General features: G+C 47.9%; 1 long non-coding RNA gene across 1 annotated transcript; it reads right to left on the reverse strand.

The window, feature by feature from the left end:
- Window positions 1–21,505: 21,505 nt before the first annotated feature.
- On the reverse strand, window positions 21,506–22,464 carry LOC128830147 (uncharacterized). Its single transcript, XR_008443548.1, has 3 exons — window positions 22,158–22,464; window positions 21,934–22,025; window positions 21,506–21,546 (listed from the first exon to the last, which is right to left on the reverse strand). It is a non-coding gene; the product is annotated as an uncharacterized LOC128830147 (long non-coding RNA).
- Window positions 22,465–23,173: the final 709 nt, after the last annotated feature.

A 23,173-nucleotide genomic window follows, 5' to 3' on the forward strand; every position in this document is an offset into this window, starting at 1 on the left:
CATTGCTAAAAGGCTATGCCATCCATATAAAGTGATCGATCATTCAGGTGTGCACACCCCGAGTTGTAGAAGTGCCGGGCAATAGGGGGAGGATTAGAGTCCTCACTCCGACCCATCTGTTGGGGAAAACTATCCAAATAAGATATATACAAACTGTCTAGCTATATACTCCCCTGGTTGTAGAGGTGCCGGGCCATAATGGGGAGGATTAGAGTCCTCGCTCCTATCTGTCACTCGGGGAAAAATTTCATAGGTGAATATACCCTCGGTCGTAGCAGGATCGAGCCCAAAAGGTAGGGGACTTAGCCTTCCCCCGTCCTGCTCTGTCAGGCATTGTTTTTAGTGGGTGTAGACTTTTTGTGTTTTGTAAGCCCCAGCACAAGCGTGGGCAAATAAGGGGTAGATTTCTGTAAGGCCTCACTCTGAGGGATATAGGAGGGTGGGATATTGTTGTGATTTCACAATTTAAAGAAAAAATGTTTCAGGAAATGGACCAGGAGGGGTGGGGGCTAGTTGAGGAGCCACCCTCCGTGCTAAATTGGTAGTGGAACAAAGCCTGTGTCCATGGAAAGGGATGCAGAATCGGGCCCAGACAAGCAGGCAGGCAACAAATAAAAAAAAAAGGGGGGGGGGGAAACAGGTTGGAAGCCCTGAGGGCATAGTGGCAGGACTAGAGAAAGCAGTAAGTGCAGGCCTGGGGAATTCAGATCCCTGGAACACTACTTGGAATGGTGAAATCTGAGTTGATGAAGGCGTCATTTTGGGAGCTAAACAAGTGATTTAAGGAAAGAGAGTGAGACCTTAGCTCTGCGGAAGCTGGAGGGAATTAAGCAGTTGAATGTTGTAAAAATGTTAAAAAGGAAAAGTGTTATAGAAAGAGAATTCCTGGTTTCTTTGCAGCCCTTCTGAAGGGAAATGGGCCCTTTTCTAAAGGAATGTCTGTAAATAAGCCAGGCAAAGAGCCTATCTGATTTACATCATTTGATTATGGACAATTTAGTTAAATTCGCTAAAAGAACACAAGGGGGTTCTATTGGAACGTAACTGCCCCCCCAATGTATACAAATGTGATCTATGTAGAGCTGTGTACAAATTAGAGCAGTGTAAGGAATGTTAAGAAAAAAATATGTATAATGTGTATAAATATATTGTGTAAATATGTGGAGTGTTAGGACCTAAAGCAACACTCCTGGCTGTAAAACTCTTGTTTTGTAGGCTTCAGATGAATTGGGTTTTGTTTTTAAATAATATCTCTAAAATCCATTTGAATTGTGCGTTCAAAGTTGCAACACTGAGAGACCCTTTTTGCCATCCACAGGTAACTAGTGGTGTTTGGCTTTGGTATTTAGCATTTAACCCTTAAGGTACCTTAATGCTTTATAAGTTCAATATCTTTTTAAAGGACCAAAGTCGTGGCTGCAGCAGGGCAGTCAAACCCAGGAGAATGGGGAAAAATTCCGGATTTGTTTTTTAGTAACAAAATAGCAAATAAGAGTTGTAGTCAAAAATAAATAAATAAATAAAATTTATAAAAAAGACAGACCTTAAGGTGGCTCTGTGTCATCAAACTGTCACTTTGATAAGGCTACATAAAAACTCTGTGAGCACAAAAGAAACAGTGACACCTTATGTCAAAATTAATATGGCTAATGTTATAAAAGTTAAACTATGGAAGGAATGTGCGTTTTCCCCAAAACGTGCAGTGTATATTGTAGAAGGGGTAAAAGAAATGCAAACGCAGACCATACTACCTAATTAAGATCCTATTAGGGCTCCGAAGGGAGCCACAATAGGGTGTTTTCTTTTTCAGATCACCGGGTGTTTTGGAAGCAGGAGTTAAAAGTGGAAAGTAATCCAAATTCTGGTGGCAGTTGATTGTGTCCCTTGTAAGACAGAGTCTCTCAACTGCTGATGGCTTTGGATCCAAAAGCAAGCCAGAAAGCGTCAGTGTTAATGCAGGTTTTGGAGTGGTAGCTGTGTTAGTCTGTATCAGCAAAAAGAACAAGGAGTCCTTGTGGCACCTTTGAGACTCACAAATTTATTTGGGCATAAGCTTTTGTGGGCTGAAACCCACTTCATCAGATGCATGGAGTGGAAAATACAGTAGGAAGATATTTTTTCATGTTCTCTGTGTGTGTGTGTGTGTGTATGTATATATATATATATATATATATATATATATATATATATATATGAAGGTTGCCATACCAACTCTAACGAGACTAATCCATTAAGGTGAGCTATTATCAGCAGGAGGAAGAAAACCTTTTGTAGTGATAATCAGGATGGCTCATTTCAAATAGTTGACAAGAAGGTGTGAGTAACAGTAGCGGAAAAATTAGCATGGGGAAATAGTTTTCGTTTGTGTAATGACCTATCCACTCCCAGTCTTTATTCAAGCCTAATTTAATATTGTCCAGTTTGCAAATTAATTCCAGTTCCGCAGTTTTTCATTGGAGTCTGTTTTTGAAGTTTTTTTTGTTGAAGAATTGCGACTTTTAGGTCTGTAACTGAGTGACCAGGGAGGTTGAAATGTTTTCTGACTGGTTTTTGAATGTTATAATTCTTGATGTCTGATTTGTGTCCATTTATTCTTTTGCGTAGAGACTGTCCAGTTTGGCCAATGTACATGGCAGAGGGGCATTGCTGGAATATGATGGCATATATCACATTGGTAGATATGCAGATGAACGAGCCCCTGATGGTGTGGCTGATGTGATTAGGTCCTATGATGATGTCCCTTGAATAGATATGTGGACAGAGTTGGCACCGGGATTTGTTGCAGGGTTTGGTTCCTGGGTTAGTGTTTTTGTTGTGTAGTGTGTGTGGTTGCTGGTGAGTATTTGCTTCAGGTTGGGGGGCTGTCTGTAAGCGAGGACTGGCTTGTTTCCCAAGATCTGTGAGAGTGAGGGATCGTCCTTCAGGATAGGTTGTAGATCCTTGATGATGCACTGGAGAGGTTTTAGTTGGGGGCTGAAGGTGACGGCTAGTGGCGTTCTGTTACTTTCTTTGTTGGGCCTGTCCTGTAGTAGGTGACTTCTGGGTACTCTTCTAGCTTTGTCAATCTGTTTCTTCACTTCAGCAGGTGGGTATTGTAGTTTTAAGAACGCTTGATAGAGATCTTGTAGGTGTTTGTTTGAGGGATTGGAGCAAATGCGGTTGTATCTTAGAACTTGGCTATAGACAATGGATCATGTGATGTGGTCTGGATGAAAGCTGGAGGCATGTAGGTAAGTATAGCAGTCAGTAGGTTTCCGGTATAGGGTGGTGTTTATGTGACCATCGCTTATTAGCACTGTAGTGTCCAGGAAGTGGATCTCTTGTGTGGACTGGTCCAGGCTGAGGTTGATGGTAGGATGGAAATTGTTGAAATCCTGGTGGAATTCCTCAAGGGCTTCTTTTCCTTGGGTCCAGATGATGAAGATGTCATCCATGTAGCGCAAGTAGAGTAGGGACGTTAGGGGACGAGAGCTGAGGAAGCGTTCTTCTAAGTCAGTCATAAAAATGTTGGCATAGTGTGGGCCATGCGGGTATCCGTAGCAGTGCCGCTGACTTGAAGGTATACATTGTCCCCAAATGTGAAGTAGTTGTGGGTGAGGACAAAGTGAGGGGTGAGGGGGGGAGGGATAGCTCAGTGGTTTGACATTGACCTGCTAAAGTGAGGGTTGTGAATTTAATCCTTGAGGGGGCCATTTAGGGATCTGGGGCAAAAATCTGCCTGGGGATTGGTCCTGCTTTGAGCAGGGGGTTGGACTAGATGACCTCCTGAGGTCCCTTCCAACCCTGATATTCTATGATTCTATGAAAGTCACAAAGTTCAGCCACCGGATTTGCCGTGATATTATCGGGGATACTGTTCCTGACGGCTTGTAGTCCATCTTTGTGTGGAATGTTGGTGTAGAGGGCTTCTACATCCATAGTGGCCAGGATGGTATTTTCTGGAAGATCACCAATGGATTGTAGTTTCCTCAGGAAGTCAGTGGTGTCTCGAAGATAGCTAGGAGTGCTGGTAGCGTAGGGCCTGAGGAGATAGTCTACATAGCCAGAAATCCTGCTGTCAGGGTGCCAATGCCTGAGATGATGGGGTGTCCAGGATTTCCAGGTTTATGGATCTTGGGTAGCAGATAGAAACCCCCTGGTCGGGATTCTAGGCATGTGTCTGTACAGATTTGTTCCTGTGCCTTTTCAGGGAGTTTCTTGAGCAGATGGTGAAGTTTCTTTAGGTAACCCTCAGTGGGATCAGAGGGTAATGGTCTGTAGAATGTGGTGTTAGAGAGCTGCCTAGCAGCCTCTTGTTTTAATAAAGGAAGAAAAGAACTGCCCATAAACGGCAGCACAAAGGAATCAAACCAAAGAATAAGAAGGAAAACAGGTAGATCAGAGGAAGGTAAGGGCACTGGTAGAAATGCCGGCCCCCACCGATGCCCACTCTTTAAGAGTACTACTAGGAGGATTCAATTTTCTTAGACCGCACATTTATAAATAGGCTGAAATAACTCACCCATTGTGAAAACTGCTAAAAAAAAAAAAAAAAGACAAAATGGGAATGGGGCAAAGAGCAGGACTCCACTTTAACCCTATTAAAACAGAAGGCTCTCACAGCCCCAGCCCTACAATGAATTACAGCCTTTTGTTATTCGTTTGGCGGCTAATAACATAGCCTTGACTGCCACACTATTACAAAATAATGAAGAGGGAAAGCTAGTGCCAGTAGTATATAAATCCAGAAAATTACAAGGAGCAGAAATAAATTTTGATCCCTGTGAACGTGAGTGTCTAGCAGCCGTCTGGGCAGTACCATTTTTTCAGCCTCTTACAGGAACAGCCCCTAGTACTATTCAAAGCACCCACAGTCCTCTAAAGTACATTTTATCAGGAAGATTAATGGGAGGTAAAGTCTCAAACACCCGAATGGCCCAATGAACACTTATTTTAGTTAACAGGTGACAGCAGAAACAGTGTCCAAGCTGGACATGGTAACACATGCCCTAATAAAAAAAAAACCCCAACATGAATGTCCAGAGGTCACTCTGAAGCAAAGAATTGCCTTGGTAGAGGCCCCCCCACTGGAAGAATGAGATACCATGGGTCAAGAAAAGCACGTCTGGTTTACTGATGGGAGTGCAATGGTAGTAAAAAGGAAAAGGTGTGTAAAATACGCTGCCATTAACTTAGAAGAGGAAGTCATTTAGGAACATTTAGACCATGGATTGGCTCAGCATGCCAAGCTCCACGCAATTTATCAGGTTTGAAGGCAATATGAAAATTCCCCACAGCCCGTATATATTTATGCTGACAGTGATTTTTGTGTGAAGGGAATACAGTTTTGGATACAGCATTGGTATAGGAACAGGTGAAAAGCAGCAAATAAAAAAAAATTGCATATTAAAAAAAAAAAAAAATTACCAGTGGGTAACAAAAACCCCTAAAGAGTTAAAGGTGTGACATGTAAGGGCACACAGTAAAGAAACGGGTATAAAAACCGCCTGGAATAATCGGGTAGATACAATAGCCCGACAAGAATGTCTGTGCTGACACATCTGAGCCAACAGATGGCACTGCAAATCACCCTAACCACGTTCCAAAGAAACAGAAGTTACTTAATGTAGCCCATCAGTTTATGCATGAAAAAGTGGAAGGGACTTTAAAAAGGCTAAAACAAGTAGCAGAATGGGAGTGTATGAATCAGGGGTAGGCAACCTATGGCACGTGTGCCAAAGGCGGCGCGTGAGCTGATTTTCAGCGGCACTCACAGTGCCCGGGTCCTGGCCACCCGTCCGGGGGGCTCTGTATTTTAATTTAATTTTAAATGAAGCTTCTTAAACATTTTAAAAACCTTATTTACTTTACATCCAACAATAGTTTAATTATATATTATAGACTTATAGAAAGAGACCACCTAAAAATGTTAAAATGTATTACCGGCGCGCGAAACCTTAAATCAGAGTGAATAAATGAAGACTCGGCACACCGCTTCTGAAAAGTTGCTGACCCCTGGAAAGAATAATATTAAAATATGGGTGTGGAATTGTGTGCGGTACATTCAGGACGAGGCTCGTCCTCTGCACTGGCAACCCATGATGCACCAACGAAGGCTTGGGCCGTGGCACAGGGTTCAAATTGATTTTATTAATAAATTGCCAAGAAGTAAGGAAAGATTCCAGTATTTATTGGTAATAATTAATTCCTTTTCAGAATGAGTGAAGGCATTTCCTACTAAAAATAATAGCACCAGGGTAGTGGCCAAAAAGTTTTTTAATAAGGTAGTATGTAAATATGGCACCCCCGAAATAATAAATTTTAATAATGGAAAAGTTGAGTAGTTTGGATTCCATCCAGTAGAGGGCAGTGGTGCACATGCATGCGCTAACCCATTTATGACAGGTTTCAGAGTAGCAGCCGTGTTAGTCTGTATCCGCAAAAAGAACAGGAGTACTTGTGGCACCTTAGAGACTAACAAATTTATTAGAGCATAAGCTTTCGTGCATCCGAAGAAGTGGGCTGTAGTCCACGAAAGCTTATGCTCTAATAAATTTGTTAGTCTCTAAAGTGCCACAAGTACTCCTGTTCTTTTAACCCATTTATTACACTATTAAACTGGGCTGGAATGCTGATTGCTTTTGTAGACTGCAGGTTGAAACTTGTAGCTGGAAAGAAGTGTGAAGTCCAGTCTTCTATGTAAAACTAAACATATGGGGTCGAATTCATCCCTCGTGTAACTCCACTGGGGTCATGGGGCCAGATTCTCAGCTGATATAAATTGCCATAGCTTTATTTAAGTAATGGAGCGACACCGCTTTCCACCACCTAAGGATCCAGCCCAGAGTCTTGTAATATAGCCCCGTAGCAGCAAGGCCGGCTCCAGGCACCAGCAAAGGAAGCAGGTGCTTGGGGCAGCCAATGGAAAGGGGCAGCACATCCGGTTCTTCGGCGGCAATTCGGTGGTGGGTCCCTCACTCCCTCTCGGAGGGAAGGACCCGCCGCTGAATTGCCACCAAAGAATGAAGCGGCCTGGTAGAGCTGCCGTTGAAATGCCGCCGATCGCGGCTTTATCTTTTTTTTTTTTGGCTTCGCCACTTGGGGCGGCAAAAAAGCTGGAGCTGGCCCTGCGTAGCAGTAGGTCTCAAGTCATGGGTTAGCGAGGGTAAGAATGACAGGGGCTCACTGACCTTTCTGGTGCTTAAAAATGCAGGTGTTTATAGAATGGATTTTCTTCAAAAATTTTAATTGAATGCAATAAAGTGACAACGAAATGGGTGGTTACAAGACAAATGGGTCTTCGTTTCTTTTTCAAGTGACTATAATTATCCAGTCATTTACAATAGAGCCCAACAGAATTAGAAATATTGGCCTGGAAGGGACCTTGAGAGGTCATCCAGTCCAGCCCCCTTCGCTGAGGCAGGACCAAGTAACCCTGGTGTATTCCTGACAGGTGTTTGTCCAGCCTGTTCTTAAAACCTCCAGTGAAGGGGATTCCACGACCTCTCTTGAAATCCTATTCCAGAGCTTAACTCTTATTAAATTTTCCTAATATCTAACTTAAATCTCCCTTGCTGCAGGTTCATTACTTCTTGTCCTCCCTTCAATGGACATGGAGAACAACTGATCACTGGCCTCTTTCTAACATATTTCTTAATATATTGGAAGCAGGGGCGGCCCGTCCATATAGGTGAACTAGGTGGTCACCTAGGGTGCCAACTTAAATGGGGTGCCAAATTTGAGGAAAAAAATCAAATAAAAAAAAAATAAAAGGGGGAAAAAATGAAAAAGATGAAAAAAATACAAATAAAATAACGATGATGTCATTATTTCAATTCCCATGTGCATACAGAGGGAATAGGAATTATAATTAATTTCTCTACATTTTTGAGAATTTATTAATATGTCAAATCTTTTATCTACTGCAAAAATAAATAATATTTTAGCGATTTTTTTTTTCAATTTGCGACGTAGGGTCAAGATGACTCACTCCGCAATTTTGATAAGCAATAACTCAGCCATAATGAAACACATCCACCAGTGGCAAGAGCTACAATGCTAGTGACACCTAACTCGAACATACATCAAGATTGCATAGCCAGAAATTAATGTAGAGCGGAGATATCACGAGTTGATACATGTCAAACGGCCATTTTAACACACATTGCAGGTAGGTGGTTAAGAATCGAGCGAATACTGTGGAAAATTGTGTTTCCTGGTGCCAAAGAATAAAGAATAACGTCTTTCAGCCTTATAAATCCAAAATGTGAGTATCTTTAAGCGTTATTAAATCTTAGCATTATTATCGGGCTGTATAATTATGAACTTTTCTTTGTTATAACTGGTTCACATGTAATAAATAAGGTCCATAAAGGAAAAGTGACAGCGTTAACGCTTAATAGACTACGAAAGTGATGACGTCCCCCTCCAAGCGGGTAACCGTGAGGAAGGGGATCACTTTCCAAACAACTGGTGTCAGGTTATAACGTCAAAAAAGGTCATTTTGTTTCCATGTAAACGTTGTAACTAACTGTTTTAATAGGTAAGTGAGTGTATGTTACTAATTATTGAACGTTTAAGCAGTGAAAAGACATGTTGGAATGGCTGCAATGTGGTTTAAATCACCAACCATGTGGTGCGACAGCCATCCTTAACACTATAAGGCTTGCAGTCGGGAGCACAGTACATAACAATATTCAAGTGCCCCATGGCAGAAAGAGGAAAAAGAAAACCCTCCGGAGCTGAGTATCGTAAACAAAAGACTGAGAAGGAAAAGGACCAAGCAAAACAGCAGGGATCCTTCCTGAAATATTTTCTCTTTAATCCAAATAAAGATGGAAGCAGTTCACAGCATCCAGATGAAGGAATTTTACTTGGAGAGAAGGTTATCTCACATCCGCATGGAAGCAGTTTGGAACATCAAGATGATGGAAACTTACTTCTAGATGAAGGCAGCTCACAGCATCAGACTGATATGGAAGTGGAAAAAATTTATTCACCTTTGGACACATGCAGAAATTGAAGTAAGTGAAGTAGAATTCTGGAAGAAAGGATGAGGAAGTTACAGTATGGGGACCCAGCTTCATGGCCCAGATGTGATGACAGCGTGCAGCAAATTCTTGTGGAACATGGACCTGAACAAGTTCATGAATTTCCCTTACCTAAGGATGGAAATAAAAGAAAATTCTCTGCTTGGCATTACAAGAGGAAACTCATAATGGGGAAGAAATTAAACTGGTTACAATATTCAGTGGCGAAGGACTCTGTGTTTTGCTTTTGCTGCAAGTTGTTTAGAAATCAAGCAATTGGTACATCACTTACTGAAAATGGTTCAAAGGACTGGAAAAATATATCTTCAATTCTCTCTTCACATGAAAGAAATACAGAACATTTGGAATGTTTTCAAAATTGGAAAGAACTTGAATTATGATTGAAAAAGGAAAAACTATCGATTAAGAAAATTTACGTGTGATCAAGGAAAAAGAAGAATATTGGCAACAAATATTAGAGCGTCTGATAGTTTTAGTGAGAGTTCTCGGTGGGCAAAACGTAGCATTCCGCAGCTGCGGTAGAAATGAAAAATTATATACTCCAGGTAATGGAAACTTTTAAAAATGTGTTGAATACCTAGCTTTGTTTGATCCAGTCATGAAGGAGCATCTACGTAAAATAACTAATCATGAAACACAGGTTCATTACTTAGGAAAAAATATGCAGAATGAACTGATTCAAATCCTAGCAAATGCCATTAAAAATAAAATTGTAGAAGTTGCCCATTCTGCAAAATACTTTTCAATAATACTGGACTGTACACCAGATGTGAGTCATGTTGAACAAATGACGATGATCATTCGTTTTGTGAATATGGAAAAGTCTGCAGATGAAGATAGTGTTGAAGTGCTCATAAAGGAACATTTTTGGGGTTTTGTATCACTGAAGGAGACAACTGGAGCATTTATGACTGAAACTGTTCTACAAGAGCTTGAAACAATGTCATTATCTACTGAAAACTTACGTGGCCAAGGCTATGATAATGTGAGTAATAGGAAGGGTAAAGACAATGGTGTGCAAAGGAGAATGATGGAAATCAATCCTAGGGCCTTTTTCGTTCCTTGCAGTGCGCATTCTCTGAATTTGGTTGTCAATGATGCTGCTAGATGCTGTTTGGAGGCAAGCAGTTTCTTTGACCTGGTGCAACGTGTTTATGTGTTTGTCTCAGGCTGAACACGCCGTTGGGAGATTTGGACTCGCCATGTGAATTCTCTAACTGTGAAGCCACTTAGTCAGACAAGATGGGAGAGTCGCATTGATGCTTTGAAGCCTCTTCACTATGAACTTGGAAACATTTATGATGCCCTAATTGAAATTTCTGATGATACTACCTTTACTGGATCATCTGGCAATATGGCACGTTCAGATGCAGAAGCTCTTGCAAATGGTCTTTCCAAGTTCAAATTTGTGACTTTTCACTCATTTTGTGGTATAATATCCTTTTTGAGATTAACCTCACTAGTAAGCGGCTTCAGGAAAAGAACTTGAACGTACATTCTGCTATTCAAAAACTGCAGCAAAATAAAAATATTCTGGAGGAATTCAGAAGTGATGAAGGGTTCGAAAGAACTGGTAGATTCTCTTGAGCTTGCTGAAGAAATAGACTTTCCGACAGAATTTGAAGCAGAGCCAGTTCTGATTCGGCAAAAGAAACAGCAGTTTTCGTATGAAGGACGAGACACACCCATTCAGAATCCAAAACAAAGGTTCAAAGTGAATTTCTACTTCGCAGTCCTTGATACTGCTATTGACTTGGTTGATGAAAGATTTCAATACATGCAGCAGTTAGTCAGTATTTGGCTTTCTAGATGATATCCATAGCTTGCAAAAGAAAACAGCAAAACAGATAAGAGAATTTTGTATAAAACTGTTGTCGGCATTGACTCATGAAAATTCAGAAGACATTGATGCTACAGATCTATGTAGTGAGCTTCATTCAGGCTTTTTCCAGACGACTTAAGAAACATTCCACTCCTGAAGTTTGTTTGTGAAAATAAACTCAGACAGTTTTCCAAACATTTTTATAGCTCTTTTAACTTTGCCAGTTTCCGTAGCTAGTGGGGAATGTAGCTTCTCAAAGTTAAAATTGGTAAAAACATATCTGTGTTCGACAATGGTGGAGACTTGTTGGACTTGCCACAATATCAATAGAGCATGAAAGAGCTGGAAAACTGGATCTAAAACAACTAGTGACTGAATTTTCAAAACTTAAAGCAAGAAAAGTCATGTTTTAAGAGCACGGAGTGTTTTTTATTCGGAGTGTTTTGTAAATACAGGTTAAAGTTCATTGCAGAGTTTTCTTATTTCTTTCTATATCGGATGTGGTGGTAATGGCAGTTAAAGCAGGAGAGCGTAATGGATGATTTTGGATTTGTAATAATAAAAATTATAATTAACATTTTTAATGCATTTTTATTTGAAATCGGATTGAAATATCATCTAGCTGTCGTGTACAAATCTATTCTGAAAATTGTGTCTCTATTTTATCTGATCTCAGAAACATTGGTTGGATAGATGGACGGATGGACAAACCGAATAATTAAGACTCTGTTTAAAAAAAAAACGCTTAAAAAACATTAAAAGGAAAAAAGGGGCAAAATGTTTCCCAGTTTACCAAAAACCTCAGCCTAGATCCTAGGGCCGCCCCTGTCTGCACAGAGCCCATTGTAGCGGTTCAGAACGGGCTGGTGGCAAGGGATGGAGCCATGGGTCGTTCCTGGAGGGGCAGGGATTCATTTCAGCCTCTAGAAGGTGCTATGACGGCCTAGTGGAGAGGGACTAGGGAGCCAGAGGACGTGAGGGGTCCAGCAGCCTGGGAACTGGAGGCAGAGGAAGGGAAGGGGATGCAGCCAGGAGAGGAGGCTGCAGAAGCTGCAGCAGGAGCACAGAGGCAGGTGCCCTTCGAGTCTCTCAATGTGGCACTAATGTGAACTAACGGTGCAGTGCAGTGCCCCAGCCACCAGGGATTAGCCTGGGACGGGGGCAGTGTGTTCTGACCACAGCGAAGGGATGTCTCTGCATGGAAAGGGCCTGGGGCAGGTCGTGCATCGTCAATGGGGTGGGAGTTTGGGGCTTGCAGCCTAATGGTCTCTCCCAGGGGGAGCTGCCTGCAATAACAGACGTGATCCAACCGCTGCAGCTAGACAGGAGGAGAATGAGGTGAGGCCCCAATGAGACCAGGCTGCTTGACTGAGCCCCGGACAGGGAAACCTGCCCTCTAACATAGGGACGGCCTGGAAGGGGCACCCCAGGCAACAGACGTGAGAAACACCTTGGGGCAGGGTTACCCTGTACCCCTCTACTGGACTGCCCCCTACAGGCCAAGATAGGAATTACTGTGTGTATCATAGATCCTAACTGGTCCCTTGGGTATGAGCCCACCAGATGCTAGAGCCTGTAGGGCCCAGTGCATGAGGCATCTTCAGCCCCGTCTCCAAGTCGCAGCCGAGCATCTGCTGCACAACACGGCAGCAACTCCCCTGCGGGAGACGGGCGCCAAAGCCGAGCATTGGCCCAGTGCTATGCCAGGCTCCGCAGCCTGCTTCTGCACCACTGGGAACAGCTTCACCAGGAGAGAGACCCCAGAGCCCAGGGGCCTGGGCACTCTCCTGGGAGGTGGGAGCAGGGTTCGAGGCCCTGCCCCACATCAGGCAGAGGGGGGATTTGGATCCGGATGAGAGCTCTGATTCCTGGGCTATTGCACAGGGGCCACCACCACCAAGTGTAAGCGCCTCACAGACTTCAACAGTGGAAAAGTAGATGCCTAGGGGCTTTAGGTGCCTACAGGGTAGCAGCTGAGTGGGCTTTTGTGAATGCTAGTCGTGCCTAATTGTTGGATTTAGGTGTCTAACTGCCCCTTTAGGCACCGACGGGGTTGTCTACACGGCGCCGCAGTCCGCTCTATGGGGGTGTGAGTTGTGCAGCACTCGCACGTCGCACTCTAGCCAGCCCGTGTAGACCCCGCTGGTGGGAACTAAAGGTACCTAATGCACATTGATGCCGTACTGAAACAGGCCTGCTGGAGGGTGCAGGGTCTGCTCCCGGCTAGTAGCCTTGTGGACACTGGCCACCGTGGTGAAAGGACTGGAGTGGAGAGACAAAGCTGGTGAGCAGCAGAGGGGAGGGCACCCTGCACCCTCCTGTGGGGCACAGCCATGGGCCCAGGCTGGGGAGCTCTGCAAGCTTTGGGCCTCATACTCCTATGGGCAGTGGATTTGCCCTGCGCAGGGTTGTGCCTATATGGCACTGTCTAGTCCGTGGAGTTCTTCTTTACGTAATGTATTGGAGGAGCCGCATACAGAACATATACACCTCGAGTGCCGTGCCATACCAGAGGCTTCACCTGTCGCGTCCTTACGCTGCCCAGTTAAGCCATTCCTTGCCACTCAGATGCTCTTTTCTGCAGGCAGCTTCACTGGACCAGGCGCATTCTGCGGCTGCGCCCTTAGCAGTCCTGCCCCGAATCCCAGGTGAAAGGTGTTAGTCTGTACAAAGGAACGTCAGCGACCTAATCACAGCGTGGGATCTAAATGCTCCTAATCCCTCCAGCGGCAGCGTGGCAGCTGGCATTTATGATGGGCAAGAGTGGAATTCCAGCCCCAGGGCGCTGGACACCCACATGCGCTCTGGGACGTGCTGACTGCCATGCTGTGAATCCCAGAAGTAGGTCCCAGAGGTGGGACTGTTGGAGAGCAACCCCAGTCCATCTGTGTTTCTGATTGTTTCAGGAAGTCCTCAGATATGAGGGGGTGGTACTTCCTGGCCAGCCAGTCAAAAGTGTTAGTGTCACCGTGAGATAAACCTTTCTCCCAGACCACACCCTCTGATCCACCTCTTCCACTCCAGATCCAAAAAACCCAGATATCAGGTCTTGTCAAATGGCACCTGGACACACAAGCCGGAACTCGGACTGGCCGGGTGGCAACCCTAATCCTCCATGAATTTATCTAATTCTTTTTTGAACCCTGTTATAGTTTTGGCCTTCACAACATCCTCTGGCAAGGAGTTCCACAGGTTGACTGTGCGCTTGTGAAGAGACTGTGCACACTGTGAAGATTGATCCCATTGATAGATTGTCAGCTCTTCAGGGCAGGGATTGTCTTTTGTGTTGTGTTTGTGCAGCACCTGGCACAATGGGGCCTAGTCCATGACTGGGGCTCCTAAATCGTATGTAATATAAATAACAAACACATATACAGCACCTGGCACAATGGACTGGGGCCATTAGGTCCTACTGAAATCCAAATAAATAATAATAACAGATTTGAATTGCACTGGGCATAGGGCCAGAAACCTATGTCCTAGGGAACCAGTGGTATCAAGAACCTAGCTCTGGGTCTGTTATTGTCCGTGTCCTTAGCTGCTCTTGTCAACACAAAGCTGAACCGGGGGTGTTTTGGTGGCACTCCCTCTGGAGCTGCCTGTATTGTTAACAGTTTGCAGGTGAAATACAGTCCAGAGCCAAACTTGCCGTGACCTACAGTCTGGTAGGTTTGTTTCCTGCCACGGCTCCGTGTTTGATGTGGCTCTCGGGAGGTCAGTGAGAACGTTTGCATTCCCATGAGTCACCCTGTGGCTCGAGCAATGCAGAACAGGTGTGTTTTCCCCACAGAGAAGTAAGCAGAGGTGTGGATCATTTATCCTGTTACCTCTGCATGGGGCAGAGAAAATTAAAGCTCTCCAAGTGTTTCAGGCTTTTATCTACACATGAACAGAAGGAGGAACAGGAGCAGGCCGTGATGTCAGAGAATGCCAATGTGTAGGAGCATCTGCGGGCACCTGAGGATTTGTTTTTGCAAACTCATGATTGTTTACCTCCTCATCAAATGTCTCAGATTTGGTCTGATTTCCCCCTGGCCAACTATGAATCTTCCAGCCTGCACTGCTTGGAATGCAGGAGCTGGAGGTCCCTTGTGTCAATACTGAGCCAGTGGGGCTAGGGGGCGCTCTGCTGCTGGACCACCTGCCGGAGGAGCCGTAAAACTGAGATCCCAATCAGGGGTCGTTGCTGAAGATCCCACACCACTTTTTGCCAGAATTGGGGGGTTACCCCCACTCTCCTGGCTAAATTTCTAGGTAGGAGATGAATCAAGGGTGGGCAAAGCAGAAGAGGAGGTAGAGAACAAGGGAGGGAGGAAACAGGTGGGACCAGAGAACGAGGAACAAAGATGGAGGGAGAGAGACATGCAGGGAAGAGGAACAGATAGAATGACCCACAGGGCAGGGGAAAGGGTGATTTGTGATGAAGACAGAATGATAAAATGGAGCAAGAAAACAGAGAGTGGGCAGAGCTGGGGGATGTCCGCTTGTAGGTGTTCCTTCTTGAGAGAAGGCGGCTTGTGCTGCAGGTAGGGTTGCCAAGCCTCCAGGATTGGCTTGGCGTCTCCATGAATTCAAGATTAATCTTTAATTAAGGATTATGTCATGTTATGAACCCTTCAGGAATACGTCCAACCAAAATTGGCAACCCACGAGGGGGAAGTACCTTTCCCCCTGCCAAGGGTTAGACACAGAGGCAGTAGGGCCAACACCCCATGTTCAAAAATCATGTCATGTCCCCCAAATCATGAGGTTAATAAATCAACAAATGATTTGCTCTCTGGTTTTTGAGCCTTTGGAGTTCACATTTTCAAGTATTTACCCACAGCCATAAAATCTAGAGCGACTCACTTGAAAGAAAGGAAGAAGAAAGCTGAGATTCTCCTTCAAAATGCCCGGCTGAGTTTTCGAAAGGAAAGGCTGAACTTGCTCCACTGTGAGCCAACAGGCACCACTTGGAACTCCAGCCATTGATCAGACTACAGCAGGCCCCCCGGCTTTGCCCCCTGCCCCCGAAAGTCAGCGTTAGGGCTGCTGACTTTCTAATCACACAAAACCGAACACCTCTGCCCTAACCCTTCTCCAAGGCCCCTTCCATTGCCACCCCATCACCGAGGCCCTGCCCCGCGGCCCCACCCCCGCTCACTCCATTCCCCCCGGCCTCTGTCGCTCGCTCTCCCTCATTTTCACCAGGCTGGGGCAGGTGGTTGGGGAGTGGGAGGGGGTGAGGGCTTCGGCTGAGGGTGTGGGCTCTGGGGTGGGGCCAGGGATGAGAGGTTCGGAGTGTCGGAGGGGTCTGGGCTGAGGCAGGGGGTTGGGGTGTGGGAGGGGACATGGGCTTTGGGGTGGGGGTGCAGGTTCTGGACTGGGGCCAGAAATGAGGGGTTCAGGGTGTGGGAGGTGGATCCAGGCTGGGGCAGGAGGTTGGGGTGTGAGGGTGAGGGCTCCAGCTGGGGGTATGGGCTCCGGGCTGGTGACGAGGAGTTTGGAGCGCAGGAGGGGGGGTCCAAGTTGCAGCAGGGGGGTGCGGCGTGTGTTTCAGGAAAGAGTTTGGGTGTGGGATGGGGTTCAGGGCTGGGGCAGGGGGTTGGGGTGCGGGAGGAGGTTAGGGCTCCAGCTGGGGGTGTGGGCTCTGGGGAGGGCTGGGGATGACGGGTGGGGGAAGGGGTTCAGTGCTGGGGCAGGCAGTTGGAATGTGGGGGGAGGGAGGTGAGGGCTCCGGCTAGGGGTGCGGGCTCTGGGGTGGGGCTGAGGGGCTTGGGGTGCAGGGGAGGCTCAGGGCTGGGGTAGGGTATTGGGGGGGGTGCAGACTCTGGGAGGAAATCATAGAGTCATAGAATATCAGGGTTGGAAGAGACCTCAGGAGGTATCTAGTCCAACCCCCTGCTCAAAGCACGACCAATCCCCAAGCTTGGATGCAGGAGGGGGCTCAGAGCTGGGTCAGGGGGTTGGGGTGCAGGAGGGGTTTTGGAGTGCGGGCTCCGGGTGGTGTTTACCTCAGCCGGTTCCAGGGAAAGGGCGACATGTCCCTTGGCTCCTAGGCGGAGGCGCAGTCAGGCAGCTCTGCACGCTGTCGCCACCCTCAGGTGCCACCCCTGCAGCTCCCATTGGCCGCGGCTCCCAGGCAATGGGAGATGCGGAGCCAGCGCTCGGGGTGGGGGCTGTGTACGGGGCTGCGGCCGTGCCTCCATCTAGGAGCCGAGGGACATGTCGCTGCTTGTGGGGAGACGCGCGGAGCCAGGTAGGGAGCCTGCCAGCCCCACGCCAACCGGACTTTTGACAGCCCAGTCAGCAGTGCTGACCGGAGCCGCCAGAGTCCCTTTTCGAGCAGGTGTTCCGGTCGAAAACCGGACACCTGGCAACCCTAGCCAGGATGCTGGCAGCCAGCAAGATTCCTCTACTATTAAAGGTGCAGTGCCCAGAAAAGAGAAGGCCGACATCTCAGTCACATGGCTATACGCGGCCTAGTGCACAGTGAGGAAAGTTGGCCGCACACACTTGGAAATCAGCAGCAGCTTTATTATGCAACAAACAACTCGATGCCATGTTAACTCTGGCCCGTCCTTCTGTGACGCTTGGAAAGGCTCCTATGAGAGGGGGGAAAAACACAGTAAAAACAATGATCTTCAGCTACATATTGATCTTCCAAACTCTGTTTCTATCCAGCCAGCTTGCATCTAAACACTCTACACTCATATTAAAACGACCATCGTTTCCACCTGAAAGGACCACGTTTCCTGCCCCTCTAGGGTTACAGGGGTGTACCTAGGGCCGGCACAACCCATTAGGCAATCTAGGCGGTTGCCTTGGGCGCTAACATTTGGGGGGCGGCGACCGCGGCAGCCGAATCTTCGGCTGCCCCCGTTGTCGTCGGCATTTCGGGGGCGGGACCTTCCGTCATCTAGGGCGGCAAAAACGCTGGCGGCGCTCCTGCGTGTACCTAGACCTGTAGTGCACGGCCCGTGTCTGTGCTTACCTCGCTAGTCCTGGAACAGCTCCTCGGGAAACAGCACCTCAGCCCTTCTGGCCTGGAATAGGAAGAGGAAGGATTAATCATTCAAACACATAACAGCCCATGTCACCGTGGGGCTGAAGGGCTCCTGCTACTCAGACTGCATCAGTGGGCACAGAGACCGGACATCATCTGATCCGCTGCAAAGGGACCTAAGAGGAGAAAAACGTAGGGGAGGCAGAGCATCAGCGCCACCCTGTGGTGAGTGGCTTACATGACTAGTTTCTGCCTTACTTCTTTGGAAGAACAATACAAAGTCCTAACTAAGGGGGAACTGTTTCCTTGCAGTGAGCCCAGGACGAATTCCCACCAGAGGGGCTGCTGCTGGGCTAGGCTGTTAACTTGGACCCTGCCTTCCTTTGCAATCCCCAAGCCTCTTCAAGCACAGTCAATTAGGACTCCAGGAACAGAGGTGGTTGCTTTGGGTAGGTCTACACTTGGGGCTATTTCGACCCTGCTAGCACGGGTGTAACAGCAGTGTAGATGGTGAGGCCTGGCTAAGGCAAGTAAAGGGACGCTTGAACCCTATGGCTATGCACCCTACATGCCCATGCAGGGCCTCCCGTGTCTACGCTGCTATATTTAGTAGGGTAGAGTCCTGCCCCTTCCCCGCTGCCAGAGCCTTTCCCCACGACAGTGAAAGATTCCAGTGGGGAAAGGCTCTGGTCGGGGGAGGCAGTGCGGAATGGCACCGGCAGCTCTCCAAGCTAAGCCTGGCTGCCCTCCCTACCACAGCCTTTCACGTGGAGCTACACGCACCCTACGTGCTGACGTAAGTGTAGACAAGGCCTTTGTGTAATAAAGGACAGTGCAGGATGGAAGAGGGACAGGGTCAGGATTTAAGGATCATGGAAGCTTTTCTTTTTTTGTTAGCTGCTGTATGGAGATGGCTGCTGTGTTCGTAAAGGGACCCCTGTACCACAGAAAGGTCTGGGACAGGGTGTCACATTTTTCCTTGTCCTTCTGCACCTCAAAACCTCTTTTTTTTTTTTGAAAGGCTACTAGTCAAATCCTGCAGTTGGGAGCCCAGAGTGCAGTGCACACAGCCCAGCTACACACCAGGGGTTATTGTAATCAGCGACTGCCCCAAGCCACATCATTCAGCTCTGGCTCCGGATCCAGATCTCAGCGTCCCCAAGTCCACCAGTGCTGGGTTTGGGGTTTCCAGTCTGAGCCCATTTCTCACTGCCATGATCATTTCAAAGCCTCGGCCAATACACTCCAGTGTCCTGAGTCACTGATGCTGCAGGGCTAGAGACCCTCAGCTGGTGGGAATTTGCAGAGCTCCATTGCTGTCCATAGCGCTAAGCCAATTTGCACCATCCGAGGAGCTGGTTCTTGGCGTCTGGTACTGACTAGTGAAGGACTAGCTATAGGCATTAGCAGACTGAATCAAAACTTGAGTTCCATCCAGTCCAGGACCCCTTCTCTGACAGCAGCCAGCACCCGGTGGTTCAGAGGATGCTGTCAGAATCTCACAGTAGCAGCTGTGGAAGAATCTGTCTCCCAGATCGGCTTTCTATAGATCTCTAATAGGCTTTGTCCTTATTCTCCCCCAAAGCGGAGTGACGTTAGCACAGGAAGGAACAAAGGTACCTGTTCTAAATAGAGTTCAGCCTGAGAATTAGTCTGAATCCAATATGCCGACAGGCTGAAAAACATGAAGGGCCCAGCCGGCTCTGTAGTGCTCTGCGCTTTCCCAGCCAGCCAGGTCCTTCCTGAAGCAGTTGTTCAGAAAATAGGGGTCTCCTCAGAATCGCCCTGGGCTCATGTGTGCATGGTGGCTGGGGTGGGAGACTCAGTGGGGACAAGAGCCAGAGTCAGTCCAGAGCGACTGTAGGAGAACTACGCTGCGAGCTGGACTGTCCCCGTGCCAGGCAAACCGACAGGCTGCTTTCATGGTTAACGTGGTCTTGCCTCCAGCTTTCCTGTCTTCGTTTTAAGCAATTGTCCCGGCCTCCTGAGAATGTGAATAACTCCCGTAGGCTCGCTGATCACCGGGACCACACTCGCCCGGAGCCTTCCCCTTGCCATCAGCTCCCTCACTCCCTGCCCATAACTCTCCTCCCACAGTCCAGGGACCAGTTATTTTGCCCTTTGCTGTATTTTGTCTAGAGTCTCCTCTGTAAATGTGTGTGTGGGGGGGAGGGGGAGGGTGGGGGTGGGGGAGGGGTGAGAATTGCCATATGAAAGGTGGCGAGGAGAGAGCTTGTCTCTAGCTCTACAGAGCTTTGATCTCCTCGCTGTGATTCACACCCTTACTGCTGTGTAATAGAGGTGAAGGAGGCATGGCCCATCTAGTGGCACTAGCCCATTTCAGTCATGAGGACAGAGGTTGCTGTGCTCTGGGTTTATCCTGCCAGCCTGGGGCTGGCCAATCACTGTACTGTTATGTAATAAGGGTCCCCTGTGGAATGCAGAATGAGCTAGCCAGGGTCAAAGGTTACTTGGTCCGTCCTCAGCCATGAATTTTAGCAGGCGGATGCTGCTCCTCCCTCTTTTCTCCTCTTTGTGGACTTTGGCGGTGCCCAGCAGTTCGTGTGTTGGGGGATCAACAAGGAAAAAAGAAGTTTAGCAACAGCAGAGAAAGGGGAACCCTGGATTAGCTTTATTCCAGCTCAATCATCACACTATTGATGATGGAAATGGTCTCTGCTCTGTCCTTTGTAGGGCTCAAAGAACACATTCCCTTCTCCATGGGCCTGGGCCAAAGCCCATTAAAGACAACAGAGAGACTGACTTCCATGAGCTTTGTTTGGATCAGGCCACCTTGAACAAAGAGGGGTCGGACTCATTCCTGCGTCTCTAGGCTTAGCCTATAACCATCTCACTGTCCACTATTTCCTTTGACTGACGGGCTGGTCTCACCCTCACTCAGATCCCGGACTAAGGAACTGGATCTGGGGAGTTTGTACCCAATATCCCCCACCTCCTCCCTCTTTACATCTGAGGGTCTCTCTGATGAGTCCTTGCTGAGGACTGTCAAGTCATATTGCCCAGGCCTGATCTTCTTTGACTAAACACCAGGAAATACGGACTTCCAGGGCTCCATCTGTGTCTTTGCATTAACCAGGTGTATCTTCCTGCCTCATTTAACTACCAGGCTCCTCTGATCAGCGAAGCAGCAGAAAAGCTTCCTGACTCAGGACACAGAGTAACTCTGCTGCTCAGTGCAGCATCTGCCAACCTGCCAGCCTTGAGGCCCAGCCTGTGATATGGTTCTGCAGATCCTAGGCTCAGTGCAGATCCTGGCAGCTGCCTGGGAATGTGCCTGAAAGCCGCTTTTGTGCGCCACCCCCACCAACTTGGAGGCCATCTGGCCACTGGGCCAGCCCCCAGCATAAAGCAGAGAAGCCTCGGGGATGCCGCAGCCATGCCCCCTCTCCCTTGGGAACACCTCCCTCTCCTGAGGCTGGGAGGAGGGTGGTGTTGGAGCCATTACACCAGGCCGATGGCGCCCATTACAGAAGAGGATCATCACACAGTGGATGACCAAAGCACACAGTACAAATTATACCCCATTGGTGCCATGACAGGGCCTCTGCGTCCCCATTGCCATCTCCTTGACCCACACCCTGGGACCTCTGCTTCCTCACTGCACTAACCTAAGGATATTACTTACATTCACGTACCAAGTCCAGGCCTTCTGATCTGGGTCTGTCTGCCGGTGTGCTGGACAGTGCGCCCTAGGGAATCAACACAACGGCTCTCCTGTCAATGCTTACATTCTCCAGGGCGAACTTTCAGATGTTCAGCCTCTCAACAAAGAGAGCAGTTTTCAAGACGTCTCACGGGAAATCAAACGCAGTCACAATCTGGGAAATTACCGAGGGACTGATGGCCGAATGCTACGCTATTTCCACTGTTCCAGGGGGATTTCCTCAGAAGTCTCTGGATGATTATGGTTTCAACACAATCCCTGCCTTTTACATAAACCCCAGGCCACCCCACTTACAGGTCAAGAAATGAGGATGCAAGGTGCCCCAGACATACATATGGGGCACTGCCAGTTGTGAGAATATGGGACTGAGCAACGCTCTGCAATCTCAGTTCAACAAGTCAACAAAACTTACCTCAGCAAAGAAGGCAACTGAGGTGAGTGTGTGCTTCTTCCTGCCCCACTTGGGCCTTGGGCCTGAAATCCTTCCCTCTCTCATGTGGGCCTCTGGAACATAAATACCCATGAGTAACAGGGACAGCAAGCTCTACAGAGCAAATCCGTACGGCAGATGGTAGAAAGAATAGCTTATACTATCTATCTATCTGTCTATCTATCATTACATGTTAATTCACTTACAGCATCTAGGCCTCCCCATTGTAGCTGAATGGCTCACAGTCAGAAGCTGGGATGTATCTGTTGAGGGGCTGGATTGTAGGATGAGAGTCCATGCATAGGCTCAGGCCAATATCTTCCTATGTCACTGTCCAAAGTCTGGCACTAACATTCATATTCAGGCATCTAAACGAGTGGATTGATTTTCAGAGGAGCTGAACAGCCACGGCTTCGGCAGATTCGAGTGAGGAGTTCTTGGTATTCAGCATTTGAGAAAGGTCAGGCCATTTATTTAGGTGCCTGAGTGTGGCATTGCAGCCTCTGCCATGGGTCGTTTACAATGAAGACGGAATCAACATCATCTCGGCACGACAACCAAGTTCAGGATCTAATCGAGCTGTATCCTCTCTGTACTGCTGTACGGCTGCGAAACATTGGGACTGCGCCACTCAGAGTGGGCAAAGCTGGAGTCTTTCCACATAAAATGCCAACGTTGTATATTGGGCATAGAGTGGAACGACTTCATTTGTAAAGCAGATGTTTATGGTCACTCCGGTCTACACACTACTGGGGCCATTGTCCGCAGATGGCGTCTTATGCTTTTCAGACATGTGGAGAGTATGCCACACGACCAGGCCTGCACAACATATGGCCCGTGGGCCGCATGCGGCCCGTGGGGGCTCACTGTGCGGCCCGCGGGGGGATTCTAAACCCCACACACACAAAGTCCCGAGGCTGGCGTGGCGGCGCTCCTGGGGCAGCTCCTGGTGTCGTGCCTGCCCGCCGACAGGAGCCAGCAATGTGGGACACGGGGATGGAGCCCTCGCGTGCCGCCGCGCCTCCACGCCCCCCCCCGGACCCAAGTGGGACACGGAGCCCACGCGCGCCGCTGCCCCTCCCCACTGCCCCAAGCGGGACACGGGCACGGAGCCCTCGCCCCCTCCCCCCCCCCCCCAGCGGGACACAGGGCTCAGCCACCGCCCCCGTCCTGAGCGATTTTTGGCCCACCCCCCCGTTCCCGGGACTCGTGCCCCGTCCAA

The sequence above is a fragment of the Malaclemys terrapin genome, chromosome 1, assembly GCF_027887155.1.
Source record: "Malaclemys terrapin pileata isolate rMalTer1 chromosome 1, rMalTer1.hap1, whole genome shotgun sequence".
Taxonomy (NCBI): Eukaryota; Metazoa; Chordata; order Testudines; family Emydidae; genus Malaclemys; species Malaclemys terrapin.